General features: G+C 36.6%; 1 long non-coding RNA gene across 1 annotated transcript in view; it reads left to right on the top strand.

Annotated features, from left to right (window-relative positions):
* The first annotated feature begins 1,500 nt into the window (after positions 1-1,500).
* LOC120892789 (uncharacterized) overlaps positions 1,501-23,662 on the top strand; it is a 227,707-nt gene continuing 205,545 nt past the window's right edge. The window contains exon 1 of the long non-coding RNA XR_005737561.2: positions 1,501-2,115. This is a non-coding gene — a long non-coding RNA (uncharacterized LOC120892789). The remainder of the gene's footprint in view (positions 2,116-23,662) is intronic.

The following is a 23,662-nucleotide window of genomic DNA, read 5'->3' on the forward strand; positions in this document are numbered from 1 at the left end:
TGAAGAAGTGGGGGCAGAGTGGACTGATGCTCTGTTTAAAGAGGTTTTTAGAAATGAAATAGGGGTGGGAGAGAATGTGAGGTCAAGACAGAATATTTGGGTTCTATTTGTTTATTAAATGGAAGAATAAAGTACATTCATATGGTGTTGGGAATGTTCCAGTTCAGAGGGAAGCAATGATAATAAAGACGAGAGAGGGGATAGTGAAGGAGACCACATAAATAACTGGAATGAAGCTCAAGCAGAGGTGGCCTTTAGGATAGGCAGGTGCAACTCTCACCAAGTTGATCTTATTGAGGAAGCAAGTCAGGATCTCAAGACAGTTCTTTAATTTCTGCCACTCTAAGGCTTATAGTGTGACTGAACTCACTGTAGCCAGATTGCTCTCCCTCCTGATGTTATTGGCCAAAAGGCCAATGAGAAATGTGCAAGGGGCCTGAACTTCAAACAAAAGCAACAACCAAGTAGGAAGATTTGGATCTTGGTAATTCAGTCCCCACTTTAGCTCGGCTCCAAGAGAAGATTTTAGTCATTTTGATTTATTTAATCACTTAGATTTTAGTGGAGTGTTCCAGAGGAACCTCAGGGTCAGTAGACATTCAGATACCACAGGGCATGTTTCCACAACCATGTACTGACTGATACCCCAGACTGGCCAGGCCCAGGTCATTTGGGCTGAGGTATCACTTAGCCAACAAGTAGTTTTTTGTGGTAGGAGAAACTTCAAGCCTTCCTCCACAGGTATCTCTTGATTAGTGTCAGGCAGCTGATAGGAAAGGACATTCTGTAACTGGTGAGAAAAGAGTTGAATAAGGTTAGTTTCAACCAGAGACTCAGGAGTAGCAGCAGAAAGGAGATTCTTTGCTGGGAACTAGAAGTGAGCAAGGATTATAAGATACAACATGGTTTAAAGGCAAGTGCCACATGTGATTCTGTGTTGCTGGCAGAGAAGATGGAAGGAAATTATAGTTTATTTTTTAAAATATTTTTTAGTTGTCAATGAACCTTTATTTTATTCATTTATATGCAGTGCTGAGAATAGAACTCAGTGCCTCACATATGCTAGGCAAGCACTCTACCAATGAGCCACAACCTCAGCCCCATAGTTTATGTTTTGAATGGACCAGACTTGATTTAGGATTTTCTGCATATCTTACTTAAGCCTCACGGTATCCTGTGAAAGAGGTTTCTTGACCATTTTAATTTTGTAGGTCAACAAATTGAAGCTCGGAGAGTTAATATGTTTAAGACTATATAACTAGTAAACAGCAGATCTCGAATTTTAACCTTTTATCTACCTAGATCTCCAAATCCCACTTATTTGCCAGAATGGTATTCTGGCTTCCTATGACTGAGTGGTAACTTATTGAAAGGACAGATCAACTGGAAAGTTATTCTGGAAAATGGTTAACTAGGTCAGGCAAGTTATGCCAGGGTTTAGCCTGAGTGGTGGCTTTGCTTTCTCTCCAAGGGATTTTTGATTCCATCTTTTCTTTGGATTGCGATATGACAGTATTTGGACTATTTTTCCTCAGTGGTCTCTCACAAAGTCCTTGGACTTGAGGGGCTAACCATAAAGGAAGAGGACAGAATCTCGTAGAGAAAACTTGTCTGTGGGAAATAGACTCCTTGATCCTTGTTTTCCTGCTTTTCTTCCCATTTCAACATCTTCCTCCTCAACTTTGCCACATTGGGCTGATATGATGGACAATTTCCCTCCACCCAGCTGAGCTGGGTTAAAGTCCTCCCAGGACCCATTTAGCCAAGCTGAACTTTATGCAAGTTATCCATGCAGAGCACATCCTCCAATGTTTACATGTTGAATAGTTTATGATTTGCTCTACATCTGATCAAGCAGAGTCAACTACCAAAACTGCTGATCCGTGGAAACTTCACAGCCTTTCCGGGCATAATAATGGATATAGCTACAGCTTATTCAAAGAGAGAAATAGCCTTTGATGAGCTGTGCAAGGACAAATTAAGACGTGACTCTCACACAGTATCCAGACAGTGGTCTGCTGCTCTAGGTTTTATGCAAAAAGAAATGGAGTTAATGTGCCCAGGAGGCTTCTGCCACATCCTTCTAAATAGCACTAGAAGAACCAAGACCTAAAGGTGGGTATATTGTTGAGGACATTTCAGTGTCTCAGAACCAAGAGAGATGGTGCAAAGGAAACTCTTTCTGTCATCTCTTCTCTTCCAACCTATGACAGAATCAGATAGCTGTTCCTCTGTTTCCACTTTCTAGATATTTATTAATAAGAATATTAATTATGGTTAACTGGAATAAATCTGTACTTCTCACATCTTCCAGTTTAATGTTGCCATGTGTCTAATTTCTGGAAAATGAGATAAAAGTGGAACTACTAGTGTAAAACTTCTGAGAAATGTTCTTACAGGAAGAGTTACATATTTTACTCTTTTTTCCCTGGATAGTTGGAATGTGGAAGAGATGACTGGAACTTGGACAACTCCATTGAATTGTGAGATGGAAATTTTATTCAACGTAGATAGAATATAATATTCAAATAGAAGGAACCTGGATAACTAAAGACTGTGGAAACAAGATTGCAGCCCAGACTCTTACCATATAACCTATTGATATTTTTTGGTACTTACAGTCAACTGTGAGCTATTTTATGTACAAACTCTGTCTTACATATCTTCAAATGTCCTTAATAATCTTCAAAAGCCACCTTTCTTACTAAAACAGCATTCCCAAGAATAGGAGGAGAAGCAATGGCATTTGCACTGTTAGGCACAGTGATGTCAGGGGCACTATGAAGTCTTTCCATCTTTAACAATGTTCTCCAAAGCATCAGCAATTATAGAATATTTAATTTAATTGCATTTCTTTAGCTCAGTGATGTTCAGGTTTCTACTGTGAATGGTTCTTTAATTAGACTTTACATTCACATTTCTAAGGGCCTGCAGGACATCTCCATGTGGATGTCTCACCAGCTCCTCAAATTTAACACATTTAAAACCAAACTTATTCCCTCTCTTCCTCTCAGAAAAGTTCTTAAACCTGGGGAAGAGGAGCTCCTGCTTTGGTATTAAGCTTTGGAGGGCCTCATTCCTACTATTCCCTAGCCACTCTCGTCCCTACAGGCAAAACGTCCACAGGCTGGGTGGAGAGTCCCCTTCCCAAAGTCCACACCCTGTTTTCAGACCTCAATCCAGATGCCTAGAACCCTAGAATACCCCGTCTGGACAGTCTCAAGCCTGCTTTCAGGGCTGGTCACTCTGAGTACACAGTGGGCAAAAGTCAGCTATTTCAGGGAGTGTGTGTGGAATTGGGTAAGAAGGCTGGGATGTTCACACCTGCCCTTGTAAGGCCCCTCTCCATGGGGGGCAAAACTGAGTCTGAATGAAAGGGGGTCTTGGAGCAGGTGGGGAACAAAGACCGGGACGGGTTCCACTGTCTCCACATTCTGGAATATAAATTATAATTGTAACCTTAACTTCAAGGATACCATGAAGGTGTACTTGTCAAAGTGGAAGAATAGGACCTTTTACTTAACAATAGGTTGGCTTTGTGTATAAAATATTTAGACACATGGTATTTGAGCTTCTGTTTGTGTTTCGACCCACAGTCTGGGTGCTCCACACAACACTGCCTAGGACAGAAGGGCCTATTTGCCCTAGGAAGACCAAATGAGTTAGAGACAAGAGAAGACTAGCCAGATGCTCCAATTGGTGAGTAAGAGAGAGTGCTAGAGCTCAGGGCAAAAGGAAGCCAGGCACTTTTAGCTTCTGCTAAAAGCAGGGAAAGAGAAACCAAATGAGATGTCCAGTGGTAGAAAGAGAGTGGAGCAGGGGATGCTAGACAGGAATTCCAAGATAGAAGGATGGAATGTAGAGAGGCACCTGGTCACAGGAGCTGAAGCCAGGGAAAATAAAGGCTGGGGACAGGTAGGCAAAGGCCAGAAGAACAGAACCTTGCTTGAACAAAAGCCATTGCTTCCTATTGTTCTATGTTTTTACTTGTTCATCTCAGTCTTTTGGGCTTGACAGCTGTCCAATACCCAGGGCAGAACAATTCCATAATAGCACCATGATCCCTGCTAGAGGGTGGGGAGTAGCAAAGGATGCAGGCAATAGTTTTATCATGGACAGGTACTTATGCTATGCATGTGAATAACTTTATCAAGTGAGAATACCGAGAAAAAGAGCTAGGAAGAACTTGGATGTTTGCAGGGTCTGCTCCACTGGGGTCAGGGAAGAGTTCTAGTCTTAGTAAGTTGACTGTGAGAAAACACCCCTGGTGTGGACCTTTGCCAATGTAGCAAGAAGGGGAGGGAAGCTATGGATAAATATCAGATATATGGCAATGTCAGTTCTGGTGGAACTGTGGTCTCAATAATTGCTCATAATCTATGCATATTTTTACTGGTACAATGGTTGGATGATACTCATACCATGCTCATTTAAAAATATCTTTTAACATAATCTCTATGTTATTGACAATACACTGTCTTTTGGGGTCATGTCTTACTTTTGAAGTTGAGGGGAGGTGGGAAGTGAGTCTGAGATCTGGAGTCTTTGAGATTCTGTGGTAAGAGCTGAGGAGTCTGAAAGACATGGCCACTAGAGTCCTTGCTTCCCCTACCATACCATACTCCAGTGTCCAGGATGCTGGAAGTCTCTGCTCTAACAGCCCTGATCCCACTTCCAGGGCTGTGCTAGCTTTGCCTGGTGTCAGAATGTGGACCATGTGCCACCAGGGCACTCTTCAGCCTAACTGGTGACAAAAAGGCAGGCATTTGTGGAAATTGTGTATGGAACTTGGACTTGGCAACAGAGGTATCTATACATGTAATCTTGAGAGTCTTTATAGTGTGGGATAGAGAGAAAGGGCCAAAAAATCCAAGGGGAGAGGTGGCAGAGACTCTGAGAAGTCTCAGGAATCCTAAATTTCAAACTAGTTTTCAAGGTCAGTGTGATTGTGTATTTGTCAAGAAATGAGGATATAATATTTCATCTAACATTTATTACCTTCCTGATACTTTTAAATATTTAGACATAGAATATGTGGAACTCTGCTTGTCCTCTTGCCTTGGGGCCACACAAATGTTAGGGACCTGTATAAAAGAAGCACAGAAGCACTTTGGTAGAGGTGCAGCCTAACGTGTAGACCTGGTGCCTTCAGTCCTGATATAACTAGTGGACGTAACACACCAAAGCATCAAGACTTGGGGAGCTTTGCATCAGTGCTGTTTACCTCTTTTTTTGTGGTAACTTGTACTTGCTATTTCATGACTGTAGTACTGTGTGTAGCAAAATGCTGTCATTAGAGAAGACATTTAAAGCAAGGCTTCTGGGCCAGACAATGCCTGATATGGCTGGCATATGTAGAGCATCTTAGTGTTTTCAGAATTCCTTCAAAAGCATGTTTATTCCTCATACCTGTCCTATGAGGGTAAGCAGGGCAGATTTTGTCATTCCCATTAGCAGATGAAAAAACCTAGGCTTAGTGAGGTTAAATAACTCTGAGATCTCCTTGCAAATAGAAGAAAGGGTCTAGTCAGGAAGCCAGACTTTTTAACTCCTACTTCAGTGCCCTTTCACACCACATAGTCCCCATTTAATTCAGAAACACAAATGCCAAAGGAAAATTCCAGCCTTTCTTTTCTAAAAGTGCCTGTGAACTGTATTTGGTCAAAGGTTGGCATGTCTATTTATGAGGCTTCTTTAGTTCTGGTTGTCTAATGATATTTAATCACATGTGCCTTGCAGTAGGCCAGGATAATGGGGAGAAATGTAGAGGGGTCAACTAAAAACATGTAATTTGATAAAATCCCAAAGCTTTTACAGAGCTCAACTGATCCATAATATAAGATTTCATAAGCCAAAGAAAGGTAAATTTAAGTTAGAGAAACTGCCTAAAAATGTCATGTAGGTGTAATAGACCATGAAGTTCTTTTTTCTCAGGTAGTTTCAGAATCTGATAACTTAGCAATATTAGAAACTCTGTGTGTGAAAGTTTGATGTATAAAGAAAGTCAGTAACCAGTGGCCGGTTCTGATAACCTGGTACCTTTGATGTCTCCAGAGAGTGTGAAGATGACGTCATGTGTAGTCCTCATGAGAACTTCCCCCTGACTGTTCATGGTGTTGAGGTTCTCATCTCTAGATTCTATAGAGTTACTGTAACAAACCAACCCCCAGATTTAGTGCTTAAAACAGCAACCAGTAATGAGTTTATGATTCTGTAACTTGATCATTTGGGCTGGTCTCAGATGGACAGTGCTGCTGATTTGACCCAGGCTTGCCCAAGTGGTTACAAACAGCTTAGGGAGGGCTGGATGGTATGGCCATTTTCCATACCTTCTTGGCTGTTAGGAGGCTAGTTCACACTTGCTTTCATATTTTCCAAGCAGTGATTTCAAACCCAATGTGCAAGCACTTTTCAAGCTTCTCTTTGCATCTTGTTTGCTCATATCCTATTGCCAAGACAAGGTCACAGAACCAAGTGGCAAGTAGCAGAAATTCAAAGCAATTGTGGCCATTTTTTGTTTTATTTTTCTTTTCTTTCCTCCTCCTCCTCCTCCTCCTCTTCTTCTTCTTTTTCTTCTTCTTAATCATCATCTTCTTCTCCTTCTCTCTATGCCTCTCTCTTTCTCTCTTTCTCTTTCTCTCTCTCTTTTCCAGGCTTTTGTTGTCTAACTCAAATCCAAAGCTGATGATGCTCCTCAGGTATCACTCTTCAAAAGCAAGTTTTCTTGCTCTGGAGACCTATAAAGGAAAAGATGAATTATTTTAATCCCCACTTTAACATACCCTGAATCATGTGATATGGGAAAGGATAGGCCAAGCAAACATCCTCATTTATTAAGGGGAGGAATTGGGGCTTATAGCAATCTGCAATCTAGAGGGGCATATTGCCAATTCTCCCTTGTTTGGAAGCTGAAAATGTGCTTGATCAGAGCCTGGTTCTACTCCCTGGCAGTGACTCTTCCAATACACTGCTCTCCATTGCTCTCTGGAAGTAGTTCACCAGTCCACGGTCTTGTATCAATTCCTGTGAAGAAACACAAGACAGTAGGAAAGGGTTTAATATTTCAGTTATACTCACCAATTATTAAATTACCATTTATTCTGCAGAGGCAAAGTATTCTTGGACAGAAGCATAGAACAGATTAGTATCCTATATCATGTTAGTGATCTCTTAGGTAGATGAGGCAACCTAAAATAGGTGAACCCTTCCTGTTCTTAGCTTTTGATTAAAATCCAGTAAGTTTGGACTATGTGTTGGTATATGACCTTGCTTTTTCAACATTATGGTGTTGCATATTGCAAAAAGGGTTAATTCAATGATCTTTATGTTTTCAGTGATATGTCTTTGCAATAAATCCTAAAAAGTATCTCTCAGGGATTATTTCCCCTACAGTCCATTTGGAAATGTGGGGGAGAATCTTATTATCACAATAGTTGAGGGGCCATTTGTCATTTATTTGGTAAATGTTAAGGATTCTACAATTCTGTAAAGCATAGGATATAGTCTTGAACAATGAATAATTGATGGATGGTCTTCATACATTTAAATGTTCCAGAAGACATCAATGCAGGTTAAAAAAAAAAAAGGAAACCTGTTTACAATTATCTGGGCTAGAGCCTAACTGTAGTTTTACATAAACACAAATTGTTTGGGGTACAGTTTAGATCTATGCTAAATTTTCAGTGAATATAACTATCATATAAGTAGAGAGAAGATTATATTTTGCTTTGTTATAAACTTAACCAGGAGTTATAAGACACATCAGAAAATTGTATCACTGACACCAATACTTTCTGGGACACTTGAGTTGCCAACATTGCATCTACATCGGTTGGCATTTGTTTTGGTTTGGATATACGATGCCCCCAGAACCACTCCTGTTGCTAAGCAGGAACATTCAGAGGTAAAATAATTAGATTGTGAGAGCTGTGTTCTAGTCAGTGGATTAATCCATTTAGTGGATTAATGATTTGAATGTATTATTGGGTAATATCTGTAGGCAGGTGGGACATGGCTGGAGGAAGAAGGATACTGGGTGTATGCCTTCAGGGATTTTATTTGTCCCTGGCTCCTGAGGCTTGCTCTCTCTCCCTCTGCTTCTTGGCTGCCATGAGGTGAGCAGTTTTCCTCTGTGCCATACCCTTCCACTATAATCTTCTGCCTCATTCAGGTGGAGAGCAATGGAGTTTGCCAACCATAAACTAAGACCTCTGAAACTGTGAGCCCTCAAAAATGTTTCTTCTCCTCTAAGTTGTCTTTGTCAGGTATTTTGGTCACAGCAATGAAAAGCTGACTAACAGCATTTTCAGCTGTTTTAATCTAGTAATTCTACATATAAGTATATGATTGACTTCATTCTGTCTTCTAATTAAGTCATGTCTGAGTGTCCACATATTAAAATATGCTATTATTTTCTTTTAAATTTCTTTTTTATTTCTTGCTTTCTAAGTTCATAAAATACAGTTAGGGTACCATAATGAATTTTAAAACATTATGTGTGAAGGTATATATACCATCTGTGACTTTAACTCAAAATAGTAATGAAGTATTATAAAATACTTGCTCTAAAAGGAGACATTGTGCTTGGTATGTTTTAGAAGCACTAACCTGATTCAAACTTAATATAAAGTAACCCTTGGAGGCTGAAGGAGATAGTTTAGACAGGAAAGTGGCTATTCGTTCCATGAACTTGCATTCAGGGTCAGGGGTAAACAGGAAAGATGGATTTAACATTGGACAATAGAGTCTTATTTGCTTAGAAACTAGTTTAGACTCTTACTTACTCTCATAGTAGTGAAGAATGTGATTTAATTTTTATTGCTTTAGTCTAAGCCTCTTTCCCCCCCACCCCCCCCCTCCTTATGCTGGGGATTGAACCCAGGGCCTTGTGCATGTGAGGCAAGTACTCTACCAAGTGAGCTATATACCTAGCCCCTAATTTTTATTGCTCTAGAAAGACTTTGGCTTATTAATATTCATTTCAATTTGTCTTAGAATTTAGCTATGTCCTTAAGGGGACCTCCTCAGATTATTGTAGTCAATGGCCTTGGATTCTAGATACATAGAAGCAACTATCCCGTGTAAAGCTCCTTGCCCTTTCCATTGGACTTAGCTTGGTGATGAGGTTGATATAGCTTTTGCTCAAAGTGTCTGTCTTCAGCCTTTTGTCCCTGGCCAGGAGGAGCTAAGATTACCAGCCAGGAACTTGACTCTTAGTGTTCAGGAAGAGGATAAGCCAATTTGATGTTAGGAAAAGGTAACTCTAGCTCTGAAACTGGCTCTAATCCTGGCCAAATCTTGTTTCCTAGTTGGGTCATACCAACTCTACTGATGCTTGCTTTCACCAAAGTATAGTTTCTTTCTGGTTAGTTTGAAATTTCCTACTTCAAATGGAATCTTGAACAAATCCTTGAAGGTGACTGATGATGATATCTCTTAACTTGGACAGGATATAGAAATTTGGTTACTACTTAACCCCAGAAGAATTTGTTTCTTTCAGTTTGTGAAAATGAACCATAAGCAATCTGGATCCCCAAATACCTCCCAGATGGACAAGATTCAATCATGATAAATGACATTTTACCCCTACAAGAGAAATCCCTTTTCATCAGTGGGGGTCAAGGGGAACATTTTACTTTGTTCCACCTCTATGCTTTTTCAGGCCCTGCAAAGCTGTTAATCTTTTGTAGATAGTGAATCAGCCATTTTACTTTTTGACATGTTCCTTTTCCATCTCTTGCAGCACTGATAGAAGCCATAAACTAACCAGTTGGCATTTTAAAAGAGCCCTTCTTTCTTCCATCCTAAATTATTTTGGGAAGTGGATATATTTTACTTGGCCATAGATATTTTGTTTTTCAAAACTTGGCTGGTCATGCTTGGAAGGTATATTATAATTCATTAACTTTGCACTTTTTCTAGCATGTCAAGGTGAACCAAATGAAATTTTGAAAGCCATGGAAACACTTGGATTTAAGAACATGCCTTTGCCTGGGACTGAAGAGATGCTAATCTTAGTCATTGTTGGAAGTATAAATGCAAACCATTAAAGAAATGCTTCACATAGAAGGTCCTATTCAAAGCAAATAGACAAAAGAGAGATTCTTGAACTTTGAATGCCTTGGTGTCACCTTTCAGTTTTTGACCATGTTGCTTTGCCTGAAAGGGAACTGCTCCAGAGAGACAAAAGAAAGGTTCTCACAGCTGTGTCTTATCATGTGGTCTTCACTGTGGTGAGAGTTGATTGACAGCAGGAGGTACTTGGTCTAAGTGAGCAATTGGATTCTCTCTGGAATGTCCAATTTAGAATTTTGAACTAAGATATAAAAGATGGGAGTACCTGGTTCTGACTCCTGTCAATGGCAGTGCTTTAGGGGGCAGGTCCACAGGTTCCTACTGCTGAGGTTTTAGCCAACAGACCTGGCTATTCCCTCATCAGAGGTTTTGAGAGCTGCCTCCATATCCTTTGAATAAATAACCCCTTTTACTTAACTTGGCAAGAGACTGTTTCTATCACTTGCAACCAAATGAATGTTAACTAACAAACAGACTATGGCAAGGAATACCAATATAGCAAACTGTCTGCCATACTTATCGACAGCAGAATTAAGACAGACAACCAATAGAGAACCAGGCAGGCATGTAGGTACATGGGTGACCTTGGTTTTCAAATTAAAAAGCAGGAAACCTGATCTGTTTGATATGAGTGTGAGTAAAGGGAAAAATAGTATAACATATTCAAAAGCAGAAGTGTCTAGAAATACATATGTTTGGTTACATTATATAGAAGTGTACATAAATGACAAAGAAAAACTGGGGCACAGAAAGGAGAGAAATAACAGAGGGCTTGACAAGCCACTGGAAAATTAAAACAAAACAACAACAAAACCCACTTTGCTTCATCCTGAGGTGCCTCTGACTTCTCCTGGTAACCCCAAATTCAACTGTCTTCCAGGAGAAAAGCTGAAACAGCATATTAATGAGGGTTCAACTTCACATTCTTATGATTACTGAGAATAACCTACTATTCTCTCAACCACCTTGAGTCACCTTCTGGTGCTATTTGTTTGTTTTAAATGCAGCAGAAAAGCTGCTTTGTTGACATTCTAGAGGTCACTGGCTCCAGGAAAGATAGGATAGAAAGACTGAAGGAAACTTTTTGTCCTGTAATGCTTGGAAGGGCACCTTTTCAGAGTGCAAGGTAGTTTGGCTTCCTAAGCCTGATAATATGAACTGTGTCTAGGAGAATACAGCTGCCTACTCTTCTGGCCACCAGAAAGAGTTAACATCATTTCCAATAACTCAAGACAACAGTGCCAATATGTAAATGCCAAGGCAGTATTTATGATTTGCCAGGTGATCCATTTGGGTTTGTAAATTTAATGTCTTCAGTTCGATAGGTGATAATTTTTATTGGATTTATGCATCCAATAATCAACTGGGAAATACTTTTGATTCAATAAGATACATTATATAGCAGCATTCATTTCAGTAAGTAATGTCTCTGGGTTGCTGTACACTTTTAGGGAATTCATCAATTTTTTTCAAGAGGGCTCTATCAGATTTTTAAAATAGTATGTTTATCTCAGAACAAAGACAAACTATTGCCAGAAATATAAACTGGCTAAATTAATCTAATTTGTAGTAATGCAGTCATTTTTAAGTCTAATTCATGGATGTATTTGGTAAAATCTGAAGTGAACTGAAGCTGTTCATAGCCTTTGATCAAATGAAGAATGAACCAATAAAAGCAAACATACTATTCAGTGTTGTATTAGTAGCCTTACTAGTTTTAGTTTATATAATTTGTAGAGAACAAGTAGCCACAATGGCAGCCACAGCCAATTAACAGAATGTTCTCATTTGCATTCATTGCATGGGCAATGTAATATGTATCCATGTTGGTTGTACATATGTACTGCAAAATTTTCTACAGTTTAGAACAACTTAGTGTGGAAAGCAAAGCTTTTAGCTACACTAGATCCTTTACCACTGACTTTGGTAGGCACCAAAACTAATTCTTCTCTAGAATTCACAGCCTCTTGATTCCCTGTGAACAGCTTTACTGAGTTCAGAACTGCCTCTTCCCTGAATAAAAACCGTCACTGCTGGATCCTCACAAAAGTGCCAATGACATTTTCAGAGAAAGACACAGGCAGATTCAGATTTTCAAAGGTCTCGATATCCTTTCTTACTTGAATATCTTAAAACTTGCACAATAGCAAATCCATGCAAGAAGATCTACCCTAAGGGTTCTATTTTGCTTTTCTGAAGGAAAACTACAAGGTATTAATAGTTATCAAGTGTTTATACTCCAAACACTGTTTAAGAGCTTTCCATGTGTCATTTAATTTTCAAAACAGCCTCAGTAAGTGGATGCTATTATCATCATCCCCGTTTTACAGATGAGAGGATAACCAACTTACCTAGGGTCTCATATAGTGATAGAGCTGGGGTTGAGCCCAGTAACTCTCCAAGCAGGGTTGGAATAAGTCCCTCAGTCTGAAGCAGGGTCTAGGCAATTCAGTGTGTATCCATGATGGTTGTATATATGTATTGCAAAATTTTCTCCAAGTCTACAGTTTAGAACAACTTTTTTTTTTTTATGGTGATAGGCATTGAGTTCATGGCCTTGAGCATTCTAGGCAAGTACTCTACTACTGAGCTACATCTCAGCCCTAAAACTTAAATCTTTTCTTTTAATATTTATTTTTAGTTGGACACAATACCTTTATTTATTTATTTTTATGTGGTGCTGAGGATCAAACCCAGGGCCTCTCATGTGCTAGGTGAGCGCTCTACCGCTGAGCCACAACCCCAGCCCAGAACTTAATTTCTTAACAGTGTATTTTAAAGGCAGAATTTGAAAAATTTTATTCTAGTTTATTAATTTGTTCTTTTATAGTTAGTGGTTTTCATATTCTAAGACATTTTGGTCTACCCCAAGGTTACAGTTGTATTTCCCCAGGTTCTCTTCTAGGAACTTTACAATTTAGCTTTTAGGTGAAATTCACCTTGAGTTAATTTTGGCAAATGTTGTAAGATATTTATAATGGCTCATTTTCCCCAAATAGATATTTAAATATTTCAGCACCATTTGCTATTGATCTATTAGTCTATTCTGATGCCAATACTACCTGGTTTTAATCACTGTAGCTTTATAGATAATCTTACAATCAGGTAGTGCAAGTCTGCCAAACTTGGTTTTTTTTTCAATTGTTTAGTATGTTATTCTAAATTGCTTACTATTCTTTATACATTTTAGCAGCAGCTTGCCAATTTCTACAAAATGCTTGTATTTTGTTGAAATTGCATTGAATCTAAGTATCATTTGAGGAAAATAATAGAATATTTTTTCCTATACTCCTCACTACCTGCCAAACATGTCCTAATTCTTAGAACTTGCAAATATATTAGGTTATGTGACAAAGATGGAATTAAGTTTGGCACTCAGTTGAATTTAAAATAGGGATATTATCTTGGCTTATCTGAGAAAGCCCAGTGTAATCACAATGGTCCTTAACTGTGGAAGAGGGAGGTAGAAGAGGAGGTCATAATGATGCAATATGAGAACTCAACATGCTGTTACTGGCTTTGAAGATGGAGGGACATTTGCAAAGGAAATTAGGTGGTTTCCAGACACTGGAAAAGGTAAGGAAATGGATTCTCCACCAGAGTCTCTAGAAGAAATAGTCTTGATACCTTGATTTTAGTCCAATGAGACCTACATCAGGCTTTGTGACCTACAGAGTTGTAAGATAATAAATCTGGTTATTTTAAGCCACAAAAATCTATGGTGATTTGCTATAGCAGTCATAAGAAACTAGTACAGGGATAACTGATATCTTCATAATATTGAATTTTCCAATCTGTGAACATGCTGGGGCTCTCCAGTTATTTAGATGTTCTTTAGTTTCTTTGAGCAATGTTTTATAGTTTTTAATCTAGCAGATATGTGTGTCTTTCATTAAATTTATTACTAGTTGTTTTATATTTCTTGATGCATAGTAGAGATATGCTTATTTGAAACAGAAGCCACTCAAGCCATAAACTAGAAGAAAACACTTAAATAGTAATTTTAATAAATTGTCAGAGGCTGAATGTGAACTAGTATGAGTTACTCTTGGGAACTAGTCTTAGTTCTATAGATTGTAACTGAGGGAGTCCCTATAATTTCATAGACTCTATATCCAGGTACTCCATCAGATTCTCATAGTGAAGAACCAAAAAGTTTTCTTGGTGACTCTGGAAGGAGGATGGGAAGATTAATCACCATGAAATATTCTCAAAGAATTATCCATAACACCAACCTATATTGCATGGGGAATGACTTTTCTAGAATTTTATCCCAGTTAGAGGAAAGATATTCTTTTCACTTGAGCATCCTCAAGCATTCTTATCTCATGTAAAGGGGAAAACAGTCAATAGGGGTCAAGGATTCAAGGAAATAGATTGGGAATGTTGCAGTAGGGGGCAAGAGGAAAATAAAAACAAAACTATACCACTGTAGAAACACATGCAAAAGACCTAGGCCCTACAAAACACAGAGATTTAATCAGCAGAGTGTAGAAGGCTCCCCATTACCTATGGAACACACCACAACAGCAGGGATCCAATTTAGTAACAATGGATTACAGTTAAAAGATCTATAAGGTGCAATTTTCCTTGAGAAGGAATGTGTAGGGAAGCCCAAATTCAAGAAGGGAGACAAAACCAAAAGCACCAGAGGAATTTGAAGTCTCTTCCAGCTACAGGTATACTAAACATTAAATAGACTAGTACTAACTAGATTACCACAAATTCTCAAATTAATGTGATAATTACTCCAATTTCTAGTATCTAATATAACATGTCCAGTTTTTCATACAAAAATTGTGGTAAGAGAGAAAGGAGAAAATTATTATTCCAAAAAGATTCACACTGACTTTAAGATTTTTCAGACCTGAATCCATTCTGCCTACTCCCCATTATTGCCAATAGCTCAGCTGTTCTCTCCTTATCTGATAACTCCACTCTTCATTGGTCTGCCTGTATCCAGTTCCAACATTTATTCTGAAGCTGCTGTAGCTTGCTGCTTACCTTCACAGACTTTCTCTCTGTTAAAATCAATTAGTCAAGGTTTTCTTCTGTCCATAACTCATCTATAGTCCCACAATATATCTTTCATATTAGTTGGACTTTTCTGGTGCTACCATAAGAAAAAATGTTCTCCTGATTCCTTTTGCATTGTAACTCTCTCATTTTGTGTTTTTTAATAATCTGCCTTTTTATCTCCTCTCATATTCTCATCTCAGTGGTTCTGACCTCAGTTTATTAGTTGCATATCCAACTCCTAATTGTTTTCATTATTCAATAATTTGCTTAAGTGTTCTTGACTTGAATTACTCACCATTTTCTTTAAACCTTGTTTTAACAGGTCAAAAGGAAGGTTTATGCCTCTTATTGTGACATATACATAGATCAATAAACACTTTGTTAAGCTGGGGTTTTTATAAGCCAATATGTAATCATAGAAATAAACTAGATCCTTGACTCAAAAATGTGCTGATTTTCCTTTCATGTTGTGGACTACATGTATATTCTTTCTATCCTTTTTGTCCCTTCTGTGAAGTCAATTCAAATCACAATGCATCAAAAGACTTCCATTTGCTAGTTGTTTTGTGATAAAATTACCACTATTTAAAAGAAAATAATTTTAAAAATTTCGACCATTTCTGTGGTCATACTTTTGAGTAGAATAAGTTAAGTATGGGCTCTGTAAAAATAATGCTCACCCAGTGCTTTTCTAAACTGATTTGAGATTAAATCCAAAAGCGAGACAATGACATTTCTCATGTCAAATTTGCTTGCCTCTTTCTGAAATTCTGGCAGGAAAATGTAAGTTGTTGCCATCTTTAGAATTCTTGAAAATTAACATAGCAGTTGAACAGTTATGTATGCATGGTTACGAGAAAAAAATCCACTTAAGCTAGGCTAATTAAAGAGAAGTTTATTGTAAGAATACAAAAGCATTTCAAGGTGTCCAATTTTAGCAAGTACAGCAGAATTTTACAAAACCAGAAAGTTGTCAGCAAATTCTCTCTTTTGCTACTTTCTTTTTCCTCCATGTCCCTCCGCCTCTGTAGTCTTGTCTCTGCTGCCCTGCTTCATTCTTTTGTTTTTAGAAAATTACTCAATATAAGTTTTACCATCTCTGATTACAAATGCTATCCCAGTTTGCACATCTAAAACCAGGAGAGAGACTGTGATGGACTCAGTTTTGATGAGATTCAGCATTGGTCCCATCAGCTCACATTGTCAGATAGGCAAGAGGCTTTGTTCCAGGGTCCCTTCTAGTTCGTTCCAGATATGCTTTCCAAGAAGCAGGTGTGAGCAAGAAAAAAAAAATGACAGATGAGTCAAATGAAAGTCATCTCCAATACAAGGTTTTGACAAGCTAGTATTATTCAATTTATTGATTGTTATTACCAAACATCAATAACTATCTTCTCTTTGTCCTTGTAACTTGGGACAGATTTACCTAAAAATAAACTACTCACCTATTCCTATCAAGGAAATATTATTGTATATACATTACATTTGATTACTACTCCTACACTATTTGTTTTATAGATGTTATGGAAAATATATAAATATATTACATTCTTTCATGAAAATCATACCTATCTTAATAGATGTCCTCAGTACCTCAAACCAGTGCTTGGTGAAGCCTGAAATATAATTACCTATGTTTGTATTTACTCTTTTATTGCCAGTGCTAATGTTTAAAGCTCTGATAATACTTTAGTTTTATGTTTAATAATGTATTTTTTCTTAAAATTGATCAGTTAAATATTATAATTCTTGATGAGACTACATTTCTATATCTGGTATGCAATGTTAAAATCATTTACCATGCTTAAACATTATGATTAACTTTTTTCCATTAAAAACAAAAAACCCTCACATTTTCAAAGTTACAAAGGCACTAAAGATAGTTACTTTAATTCCTAAAAGGAAGACCTTAGTAATTCCCTTTTAGTGCTAAATAATTACCATACATTATCATAAAATCTTCCCTTTGTCTCTGTCTCTGTCTCTCTCTCTTTCTGTCTCTCTCTGTCTCTCTGTCTCTTTCTCTCTCTGTCTCTCTCATACACACACAAACACACACACACACACACACACACAAACACACACTCATAAAACCCACAGAAATTTTATAGTTGGCCCCTAACATAAAATATGTATTTAAAAATTCTCAGTTATCGGATTTTGAGTTACCCATTTGTAGTTACTGTGGCAAGTGGCTAATCCCAGGCTGATGTACCACTGCCAATCAGCCCCCGTGGGTCATATCTCTCCTTTTAAATTAGTGTATGGTCAGGGATAGCAAATTACTCTGAATATTAACCTAGGGAATACACAATTAGAAAGACCTAGTTGCAAGAAAAGAAAGTAATTGAATGTACTCCCAAACTAAAGAGCAGAGTGGCTTTGCATGATCTGCTGTTGGGATTATCTCCATCTTGGATTCCCTCCACTGATGCAGGTGATTGGGGAGTGCATTACTAACAACAGTTCCTAAGACCAGGAAAATTCATTCTCCACAACCTGCTCCCATGCATATTCTAAATAGTACGAGTAAGAATTCCATTTTCTTAAAAATGTAGGTATCAAAATGTTCTTAAAATTATAAAATGAATTTGCTATAATAAGAAAGAGATTCTCCCATAGGAAACAGTCCTAGTTAATAGGACCCTTCCAAAGTTCCTATATCTGAACTCTCTGCAAAGGGTAGAGTGGGATAGAGTGCAAAGAAAGAAAGGGGAGGGAAAGTAAATATGCTTGGATAGCCTCTGTAATTGCTCATATGCTGGCTTTTCTTCGATCCTGAGTAAAAAAATTCACTTTGATCAAGTTCTTCAAAGCTTCCAATTACCTATAGGATAAGAACTACAGATACCAATTTATGATCATAATTTAGAGACTCTGAGTATTTAAATATAGAACTATAGAATGAATGAGAATAATTGATATTAATATGACATATTTATGGCACCTCAATTTTCAGAGGGTTTTCATATACATTATTAAATTCAACTTCCCAAACCATCTGTAGGACAGTTGAAAAACATAAGGATAATATAAAGATGTACTGCTGATTTACTAATAGTGCAGATGTACTTTGGCCAGTTCTGCCAATATTCCACTTCTTCTCTAGCCAGTATTGTGTGCTGCCTGAATTTCTGGCAAACAGAAATTATCCAATTAGTGGTTACAACTAGGCATCACAAGGCCACTCACTCTGACTAAAATTGAGGGTGCATAGAATAGGAGGCTGAGGAAGAAATAAGATGAGAAAGATAAAGCAGGTTGAATGCCAATTAAGAAGTCTAGATTTTACTTCCAGGAGAGACGAGGAGGAGCAAAATAAAAGGTGTTATTTTGGGTCATTATTCTTTTCTTTTGTTGATAATATTAGTTCTAGATGTGATGACTCCTATTCCAGTAGTAATTATTAATTTCTCAATAAACATACTTTAACTTACATTTTCTCTCAAAATTGATATTTAATCTATATCTAAAATCTCACTCTCTTTAAAATAAAACTTTTTTTTCATTTTCTCTATTCCTTTCCCACCTTTTGATAAAATTACTTTAAATTTTTAGTTTTAAGTATTATGAATTATTCTATATTAGGCTTATCTCTTATACATATTTTTGTTGGTATATTATATTTGTATATAATGGTAGGAATCATTGTTACATATTCATACATGGACATGACATAGCAATATAATTTAGCCAATATTATTCCCCAATTTTTTCCCTCTCCTTAATCTCCTTCCTCCTTTTCCTTTAGTCTACTAATCTCCATTTAATTTTCCTCCACTCTACTGATCCCTCTTTACCTTGTTTTTGTTTTTTCCTCTAACTTCCACATGTGGAAAAAAATATATCCTTAGACTTTCTGAGTTTGACTTATTTCACTTAACATAATGTTCTTGAGTTTCATTCATTTTTCTGCAAATGACATAATTTCATTTTTCTTTATAGTTGAATAAAACTCCATTGAATGTATATGTATGTATATATATATCAAATTTTCTTGATCCATTTATCCATTGATAGACACCTAGGCTAGTTCCACAGTTTGGCTTTTGTAAATTGTGCTGTTATAAACATGGTATGCATGTATTACTATAGTATGCTGACTTTCATTCTTTAAAATAAATACAGAGGAGTTGAATAGCTGGGTCATATGGTGATTCCATTCCTAGACTTTTGAGGAAATTCCATACTTATTTCCATAGTGGTTGTATTAATTTACAATCCCACAAACAGTGTAAAAGTGTTTCTTTTTCTCCACATCCTCTCCAGGATTTATTATTGTTTGTGTTCTTTTTAGCTATCATTCTAACTGGAGTGGAATGGAATCTCAATGTAGTTTTGATTTACATTTCCATAATTGCTAATGATGTAAATGATGTTGGACATTTTTTCACTTATTTGTTGGCCAGTTGTATTTCTTCTTTTGAGAAGTTTTGTTTAGTTTCTTTGCTCATTTATTAATTGGGTGGGATTTTTTTGGTGTTTTTTGAGTTCTTTATATATTCTAGACATTAATCCTCTGTCAGAAGAATAGCTAATTTTCTCCCACTCTGTAGATTCTCTCTTCACATTCTTGTTTGCCTTGATGTGTAGATGCTTTTCATTTGATGAAATCTCATTTATTAACTCTTGGCATTATTTCCTGAACTGTAGGAATCTTATTGAGAAAGTCAGTGCCTGTGCAACAACTGTGTTGGAGTATTGACCTTATGTTTTCTTCTAGAAATTGCATATTTCTAATCTAATTCCAAGATCTTTGATTCATTTTGAGTTGATTTTTGTGCAGAGTGAGAGAAAAGAGTCTAGTTTCATTCTTCTACATGTGGAGAACCAGTTTCCCTAGCACCATTTGTTAAAAAGGCTGTCTTTTCTCCAGTGAGTTTTTTGGCAACTTTGTCAACAATCAGATGACTGTAGAGGTGTGGGTTTGTCTCTGTGTTTTCTATTCTGTATTATCGTTTATGCCTGTACCATGCACTTTTGTTAATATAGTTTGATGGTATATTTTGAGTTAGGTATTGTGATGCCTCCAGCCTTGCTTTTTTGGCTTAGAATTTATTTCGCTATTTTGGGTCTTTTAGGCTTCCAAGTGAATTTTAAGACTTGTTTTTTCTTGTTCTATGAATAATACCATTGGTATTTTGAAAGGGATTACATTGAATTTATATATTGCTTTTGGTAGTATAGTCATTTCAATAATATTGGTTCTGCCTATTCATGAATGTGGGATGTCTTTCTATCTTCTTGTGTCTTCTCAATTTATTTCTTCAATGTTCTATAGTTTTGATTGTAGAAGTCTTTTGCCTCCTTGTTTACATTTATCCCTAGGATTTTTTTTAATTTAAAAGGAATTTTCCTGAATTCTTTCTCAGCAGATTCATCATTGGTATATAGGGAAGTTACTGATTTTTATATGTTGGTTTTATAACCTGCTACTTTGCTGAATTTGTTTATTATCTCTCACAGTCTTTTGGTGGAGCTTTTTGGATCTTCTAAATATAGGACCACATCACCTAAAACATTGATAATTTTACTTCTTCCTTTCCTACTTGTATCCCATTTACTTCCTTCTCTTACCTTGCTCTGGCTAGAATTTCTTGTACCATATTGACCAGGAGTGGTGAAAATGAACATCCTTGTCTTGTTCTGGATTTTTTAAAAAATGCTTTCTGTTTTCCCCCATTCACTATGATGTTGTCTTTGGGTTTATTGTTTATAGCCTTTATGCTTTTGAGGTAAGTTCCCTCTATCCTTAGATTTTGTATTGCTTTTTTTTTCAAGAATGGATATTTAATTTTGTAGAAATAAGTCTTTCTCTGTATCTTTTGAAGTAACTATCTGATTTTTGTCCTTAAAAAAAATTTGTATGGTTTTCTTTAACACTAAAAAACAAACAAACAAACAAACAAAACACCAATAAATAAATGGGCCAAGGAACTGAACAGACACTTCTCAGAAAAGGATATACAATCAATCAACAAATATATGAAAAAATGTTAAACATATGTTGCAATTAGAGAAAGGCAAATCAAAACTACTCTAAGCTTTCATCTCACTTCAGTCAGAACGGCAGCTATCAAGAATACAAACAACAATAAGTGTTGGTGAGGATGTAGGGCAAAAGGCATACTCATACATTGCTGATGGGATTGCAAATTGGTGCAGCTGATCTGGAAAGCAGTATAGAGAATTCCTTGGAAAACATGCAATGAAATAACCATTTGACCCAGCTATCCCACTTCTCGGTCTATACCCAAAGGACTTAAAAACAGCATACTACAGGGACACAGCCATATCAATGTTTATAGCAGCACAATTCACAATAGGTACATTATGGAACCAACCTAGATGCCCTTTAGTAGATGAATGGATAGGGAAACTCTGGTATATATACACAATGGAACATTACTCAGCATTAAAGGAGAATAAAATCATGGTATTTGCAGTTAGATAGATGAAGTTGGAGAATATAATGCTAAGAGAAGCAAACCAATCCCCCAAAACCAAGACTGAATGTTTTCTTTTATATGAGTATGCTGACTTATAATGGTGATGGGTGGAGAGCATGGGAGTAATGGAGGCACTTTAAATAGGGCAAAGTGGAGGGAGGGGAAAGGAGGGGACAAGCGGGTAGGAATGATGGTGGAATGAGTCAGACATCATTACCCTAAGTACATGTAGGAAGACACGAATGGTGTGAAAATACTTTGTACAATCAGTGACTTGAAAAGTTGTGCTCTATATGTGTAATATGAAATGAATTGCATTCTGCCATCATGTATAACAAATTAGAATAAATAAATAATTTAATAAAAAAATATGGTTTGCCATGAGGGAGATACTTGCTACATAGAATGAATTTGGAAGTTTTTCTTCCCTTTCTGTTTCATAGAGCAATTTGAGGAGCATCGGCATTAGTTCTTTAAAGGTCTGGTAGAATTCAGCTGAGAATTCATCTGGTCCTAGGATTTTCTTTGTTGGAAGGTTTTCATTACTTCTTATATTGTATTGTTGGTTATTGGTTTCTTTAAGTTTTCTATGTCCACTTGATTCAATTTTGGCAGGTCATGTGTGTCTAGAAATATATTCATTTCTCCTAGGTTTTCCAATTTATTAGAATATAAATTTTCAAGATGAGTCCCAATGATCCTCTGAATTTCCATGATGTCAACGGTGATTTTTCATTTTTAATCTCTAATATTATTAATTTGGGTATTCTCTCCTTTTCTTTTTGTTAGTTTGGCTAAGGGCTTATGAATCTTGTTTATCTTTTTTAATTACAAATTATTTCATTCATCCTTTGCATTTTTAAAATTTAAATTCTCTATTTCATTTATTTTAGCTGTAATCTTAATTATTTTCTTCCTTTTACTGGTTTGGGAATTGGTTTGTTCTTATTTTTCAATGGTCTTGAAATGCATCATTAAGTTGTTTATTTGGAATCTTTCTGATTTTTTAATGTGGGCACTCATAGCCATCATCTTTTCTCTTAGAACCATGCTCATGGTATCCCAAAAATTCTATTATGCTTTTAGGAATTTTTAAATTTCTCCCTTGATTTTTATCACCCATTCATCATTTAAAAGTTTATTGTTCAATCTCTATGTGTTTATGTAGTTTTTACAGGTTTTTTGATGTTGATTTCTAATTTCATTCCATTATAACCAATAAGATGTAAGATCATTTTCTTTTTGTATTTGCTAAGATTTGCTTTGGACCTGAAATATAGTCCATTTTGGAGAAAGTTTCATGAGCAGCCGAGAAGAAAGTGTATTTGGCTGTTGTTGAATAAAATATTCTGTATATGTTTGTTAAGTGCATTTGATTTACAATATTTTTTAGTCCAAAGAGTCGTTACTGAGTTTATGTTTGAATGACTATCTATTGGTGAGAAAGGTGTGTTGAAATTACCCAGTATTATTGTTCTGGGGTCAATCTGAGTCTTTAATTCAATTAGTATCTGTTTTATGTAATTATGTAATTGGGGAATATATACTTACTATCATTATATCTTCTAGTTGGATCATTCCCTTTGTCAGGATGAAATGATCTTCATTATCTTTTCTGATTAATTTTAGTTTGAAGTTTATTTTATTAGATATGAGAGTAATTATTCCTGCTTATTTTCAGAATCCATTTGCATGATATATCAATTTGAATCCTTTGATGTTTGTCTTATGGATGGATACCTGTGCCTACAAGGGAATTTTCTTATAAACAGCATATAGTTGGGTTTTGTTTTTTAATTCATTCTGCCAGCCTAAGGCCTTTGAGAGTTGAGACCATTTACATTTAATGTCATTATAGAGAGATATTTATTAATTTCTTCCATTTTGATTTATTCTTAATATCAATTTGGTCCCCTTTCTCATTTGCTTACTCTTCAAATGAGATTTGTCTATTTGTTAGCTCTGGGTTTCCTTTTAAATTTTTCCTATGTGAAATAATTTTTTTTTTTGGTACCAGGGATTGAACTCAGGGGCACTGGACCACTGAGTGATATTCCTAGCCCTATTTTGTATTTTATTTAGAGACAGGGTCTCACTGAGTTGCTTAGCACCTCCCTTTT

The sequence above is a fragment of the Ictidomys tridecemlineatus genome, chromosome 7, assembly GCF_052094955.1.
Source record: "Ictidomys tridecemlineatus isolate mIctTri1 chromosome 7, mIctTri1.hap1, whole genome shotgun sequence".
NCBI lineage: Eukaryota > Metazoa > Chordata > Mammalia > Rodentia > Sciuridae > Ictidomys > Ictidomys tridecemlineatus.